This window comes from Ictidomys tridecemlineatus, unplaced genomic scaffold (assembly GCF_052094955.1).
Source record: "Ictidomys tridecemlineatus isolate mIctTri1 unplaced genomic scaffold, mIctTri1.hap1 Scaffold_42, whole genome shotgun sequence".
NCBI lineage: Eukaryota > Metazoa > Chordata > Mammalia > Rodentia > Sciuridae > Ictidomys > Ictidomys tridecemlineatus.
Genome location: NW_027522720.1, coordinates 1,886,872 through 1,892,871, shown reverse-complemented (window position 1 = coordinate 1,892,871; position 6,000 = coordinate 1,886,872). Strand labels below are relative to the sequence as shown.

Sequence of the window (6,000 nt, the reverse complement as noted above, 5' to 3'; positions counted from 1 at the left end):
GGAGTGTTTCCATAGACATCCTGCTGGCTGTATTTCAATGAACCTAGTGGATTAGTAATTGCATGCAGGGATATTTAGAAAAAATAATTAATGTTCATGAGCTTGTTTGAAACAATTGATGTTATACAGATTTTACTATTTTCTTGAACAAAATAACACACACCCTTGAGTTCATTTGCTACATGAAGTGAAACCATTTAAGCAACTAATTAACAAAAAGGTCAGTGCACAATGAATAAATCAACTTCCATCACTGAAAGATGTTTCTCAATCCATCTGTTGAAATTAAACCTTTTGGGTCTTCAAAGCATTTTTCCAAGTGTTTCTTTCTAATCCAAGTAGAAATGTTATTAATTTTTAGAATGTGATGACAAAAGATCACATGTCAATATTGAATAACACTCTAATTCTTCAGAGCTGAAATTTGTAAAGCTAATCATGCTTGGGAAAAATAAAATCACTAGACAATAGCATGACCTACTTTGAACCCAGCAAGAGTAAGTCTTGCCTGTTTGATATCCAGGGAGATCATCTGAATACCTTCTGCTCCCCATGACAAAAGTGCTTTGGTAATCCTCACAAAATGTGCCATGTGTTTCAAAAGAGCTAGAAACATTGCTTTGTCTCCACTTTTTCCTTTCTTATTAGCTTATTTGTTACTTGAGCTCTATTACATCAATAATGCTGGGTCAGTAAGGACACCTCACTTCAAATAGGACACTAATCTCCAGGATATATTAAGACCTCAAAAAACTTAGCACCAAAAACCAAAACCAAAACAAACAAACAAACAACAAATAACACAATTAATAAGTGGGCTAAGGAATGGAACAGACACTTCTCAGGAGAAGATATACAATCCATCAACAAATATGTATAAAAAATGATCAATAGCTCTAGTAATTAGAGAAATGCAAATCAAAAGTACTCTAAGATTTCAAGTCACTCCTGTCAGAATGGCAGTTATCAAGAATATAAGCAACAAGAAGTGTTGGAGAGGATGTGGGGGGGAATAATGAAATGTTAGGCAGGTTTCACAAACATGTTGAGATAATATCAAGTTCCTCCAAATCCCTACAAGAAGTTTAACTATGTTCAAGAGTTTCTATCACCACCTAAAAATTTGAACTTTGATCTTATGGTTACAGTATACTATTATATTAGTTTACATAAATAATCATCAAGTACATTAATTACTACTTTTATCTAAACTGTCTGCACAAGTCACAACTTTGGCATCTGCCACAAATTTAGTTTTTATGTTTTTGAGACCTTCATTTATTTCAAACTAGCAACTCAGAATAGAAAAATGAATATCAGACTTGAGAGTGCTACTCAAATGTAGTCAAATATTTTGTATGACTGGTACCAATTACACATTATTGCACCTCACAGATCATACTTCTTTAAATATTAGATTCATATGAGAAGCAACCACATGGATGCTGAACTCTACAGACAACACACTCATTCCTCTCTGTGCATGGTACCAACTCTGCCCTCTGAATGGACTCTGATAATACTGTCCTTAGAGGCAATGAGGATCATTTGAAATTAGGGATTCTCTTTCAGTTTGAGAATCAGCCCTTGATGCCTCTCTCAACTTGTTCCTCTAACGCATGTGAAGATGTTTGTAAGGAATTCAGAATCCCTATGTTCCAAAACACTGATAATACTCAGACATCATGTTGTAGGGACAGATGAGGCAAGGCACTGAAGTTAACAGGAAACGTTTTATTTGGCTGCCGCCAGGTTCAGAGGGCACAGCTTTTGCTGTGATCAATCAATCTCCTGAACCCCGAGTTCAGGGAGTTTCAGAACTTTATACCCAGCATGTAAGGGGAGGGGCTCAGAAATTCACAGTCTGCAGAAGTTCACATAAAAGCAGGTTTTTCTTTCACTGTTTTGGGCAAGTTAACCCTCAAGGACAACCCCTGAGAAGGGGAGAGAGCTGCTTCTCCTCTTTCTTTCCTCCCTCTGCCAGCTGTTACCATGGAGCCCAACTGGGAAACTTAAAAATGTAGACATCTCTGTGAAGCCCAGCTCAAGGCCAGAGGCCTTGTTTGCACATTTCTACAAACTACTATACTGGATACATTTGTGAAAATCTAGTAAGGGGGTGTCCAGCACCTGGAATGCTGATTTCTTCCTGGCCAGTGGCCAAGCAAAACAGGGCAACATGAAGATAGGAAGTTTATCTACAGTGAACTCTTTTGCTGACAGTCCTAAAATCAGCCATAGGGAAGATTTCTGGGGAAGCCCCGTTAAGACTTTTCTGTGGAGAAAGGGGGTGCCAGTACAGTCAGAGATTATAAGGATCATCTAAACGATAAGGTGCATGAACTAAAGTAAGAGATCCTTGAAGACTTCATCATCCATGAACTAAGTAACTTCATGCATTATTAACTAAAAATGGAAAGATACTTTCTGCCTGATTTTCCCACCATCTGTCACCTGAGACACATATCAATGCTCCTCTCCACGCTTTTCACTTCATGTCCTCAAAGCCCTGTCCCTATCTCTAGAAACAGGTCGCCCCAGCAGAGGTGGGTTTCTTGGCCTCCAGAAGTCACAGGGAACACCACCTTGTCAGAGGCGTAGTGGGCAGGGGACCACAGGTCATAGTTTCAGGGTTTCTTGATATGGATGTTGTGGATAGGTCTTTGCAGTTAGAAAGGTGACATTGGAAACATGTTGGTCCATAAGATCTTAGGCTTCATGGACCCAGCAACAGGAAGCTCTTGAGGCAAGTCTTGCCAAGGGAAATGTTCACCAGCAGGTGTCTTGTCTGGTGAACAAGCTTTGTCCCGGGTGAGAGCTGTCTTCCCAGGGGTTAAGGATCGCTCTGGGTAGATGGTTCTACAGAAACATCGCAAAGTAAAATCAAAGGTACTTACTGCTTTGTAGGTTTCTCTTCCTGATGAGAATTTCCTAGAAGAGTGGTCTCCAAGCTTGGACTTGGTGTTGGCTCCCACTGCGCTGCCATTCCAAGGGGGCCCCACGGTGTGTCCTGCTCACCTTGCTCACCCTCCTTGCTCCCCTCAGTACTCAGACCCAGCTGAAATTCCCAGACCCTGTAAATGAGAAGAGAGGGCCCAGGTGGTATTTTCCTCTGATCCTCTAATAAAACATTATAAAGTGGAACAAAATAAATAAATGAGGAACATACTGGCTGTGACTTATTTTTAAATTATCAGTATCATGAAATAATTAAGCAATGGGGATATAAGGGAAAATATTCCTTCAAAAGAACAATTTGCAAGAGGAAACCATAACAGAGGCCCCCTAACACCCCACCTTTTCCCACTGTCATGTCTGCTTACAGGGACCTGCTTCATATCAAATACTGGCAGGAGCCAGGAGGCAGGAAAACATTTTTGGTTTTGAGGATTAGCACCTGCTTTGGTTTAATTGTCACTTGGTTGTGGACAATTTAGAGAGCATTTTAGTGAATAAATTTTAATGTCTTTAATATTGCAAAGAGGAATGAGAGAAAAGGGACATTGATAGGAATTATGAGACATTGCCATCAATAACAGATCAATAACAGATCATGATTTGGGTGTTTGAAGCTCTACAGTGAATACTATACAGTGAATAAGGTTTATATAACTTATGCACTAATATAAAACTTTTTCCACATAAGTAAAACACAACATTCAAAGTTAAACACTAAATGCTTTGGAAAATAAATATCCTTGACTGGTGAACACCCATCATGAGTCATTACAAGAAAACCAATAACAGTCAATCTGCCTGAATTCCTAAAAGCTGAATAATACACCTAGGACCATTAGAAAATCGCAAAATTCCCTGTGACGGGTGCACGTTTAAGTGAAACGCCTGCAAGTTAAACATGATTTCCCTAAGAAACCCCCTTGTAGAAGATACCAGCATGCAAATGCTCCCTGCTGAAATGGTGGGAGGAGAAAAACCCAGGGGCTGGGTCACACATCATGTTTCAAATCAAGCAGCCCACTTCAAAAATATTCCTTCTTGATGATGGGAGGAATGTGAGGCTGCTGCTGTCCTGAAGCCAAAACCAATATAAAGGTCAACATTTGGAGGACAAGGAGCAAAGACTTGATAAGGATCTACAATATCGATAGCAATACTGCTGTCCTGTTGTAGACATCAATACTTATGCCTAATTCATGAAGCTGTAACAACAATATTAATGTAAGAAATATTTGGGCAAAGTGGAGCAAGATGATTTTAATAATCTTTCATTATTTAGAGGCTAAAAATGAAGATTAATTTTAGTCGTCAATAATTTAGAGTGATTAAATTTTGTCTTGAATAATTTAAGAATGCAGGAAACTTCAAGGGTAACTAAGAATCAATGTAGAGTTTATAAGTTATGAACTACATGAACATGAAGTAAAAAATATGAAGTAGAAAGGGGAGAAAGAAACAAAGAGGAGAAAAATGCAATTATCTGGAACTACCATCTCTAAAAGAAGAAAATGACAAATTTATCATTTATAAAAGCTTGTTAAAGCTGACAAAAATACTCGAGGGTAAAGGAGATTTAAATAACACACAGAAATCTAATTGAACAAATGTACATAGAAATGTGTACTGCGTGACTTTTTCCAAAGTAAAAATATCACAAAAATCGTATATGTAGTAGGCCACAAGTATTTAAAAAAATTTGAAGATTAGTGTCTTACAGGTTAGTCCTTTGATCAGAATGAAGTAGTCAGAAGTCAGCAACCCAAAGGTAAGTGATGATTGAACATCAGAGGGAAACCGTACATTAAAGTGTTTCATGGATCAGGTTGGAAGTCAAATGGAAATTATTTTATACACACTCCTTGAACTCCAAATCCAGCTGATCCCAGGCTTCAAAGACTTCCCTAATTCATCCAGAGTGGCTTCTAAATCCTGGTAAACCTCTCCCTTCATTTCCTCAATGTGATACACTATTAAGATTCTGTCAAGGTCGTTTTCTCAGTTGCTGCACTAAATCTAATAAACTTAGTTTTGCTTGATTAATGTGTTTTTCTGAAGCCTTCTGGGGAGTCAACATTTGACAAAAGGCATTTCATCTAAAATTACGTTAAGGCATCTTAATAGATGAGCATTACCTGAACCCTGGCTTTCTGTGTATTCAGTGAGTTGGGAAGAATGGGATTCGCATGGTTAATATTCTTCTGCTTATGTATGAAAAGTGGAGCTTAAATCTTTTCCCACTAAAAGTAATCAAAAAGTGACAATGCTACCTAACAAGACATCAGTGATGTCGTTAAATACATTATGGAAATTTAAAACTTTAGTTGCATACATTTAAATAATTGATAATTCAGGTTGAAAAGCAATTATGCAAATATCCAAGCAAAGAAGTCAGAAAGAAATAGAAAAATACAATCAGTGGAGAAAGAAAATAGTAATAAGAGAAAAAAGATGTAAAATAGAAATCAAAAGACATGTTAGAAAAAATCAAAAATGACTCTGCATGCACTAAAATACTTTAAAAGCAAGACCACTTTTTCTAAATTGATAAAGCAACTTATAAATTTAAAATATGACTGATGAAAAGGAGTCAAAGTCAGTTAGCCTGAAATTGAGGCCTTTCAGAAAGTTGTAGTCCTTCCTCAGTGGTCTCCAAAATATAAGACACAATCCAACTTCTCTTCCTAGAGACTGAGTCCATCCATTAGAGACCTAGAGAAAGGAAGTCCCTGTGCTGAAAGAACTCATAATAGCAAAGCTTGCCTGGTGCCTCTTTACCATTACATCTGGTCCTGACCTTTCAAAGCCTTTTCCCAGTTTCAGCTGTTAATTCTCTGCTTCTAGAATGGAGAGTGCAAGCTCACTATGACAGGTGAATGTGTAATTTAGTAGCCACAGATATGAGCATGTGTGGGATGCATGTGTGGGATGCACCTTACATGACTGTTTGCTTTGCCATCCATCCACCCAACCATCCATGCACCCATCCATCCACCCATCCACCCATCCATCTATCCATCCATCCATCCATCATTTAACATTTTT

The 6,000-nt window shown here is 38.0% G+C and overlaps 1 long non-coding RNA gene across 1 annotated transcript in view; it reads right to left on the bottom strand.

The window, feature by feature from the left end:
* Positions 1-2,871: 2,871 nt before the first annotated feature.
* LOC120885318 (uncharacterized) overlaps positions 2,872-6,000 on the bottom strand; it is a 72,695-nt gene continuing 69,566 nt past the window's right edge. Inside the window, exon 6 of the long non-coding RNA XR_013433161.1 lies at positions 2,872-3,074. This is a non-coding gene — a long non-coding RNA (uncharacterized LOC120885318). The remainder of the gene's footprint in view (positions 3,075-6,000) is intronic.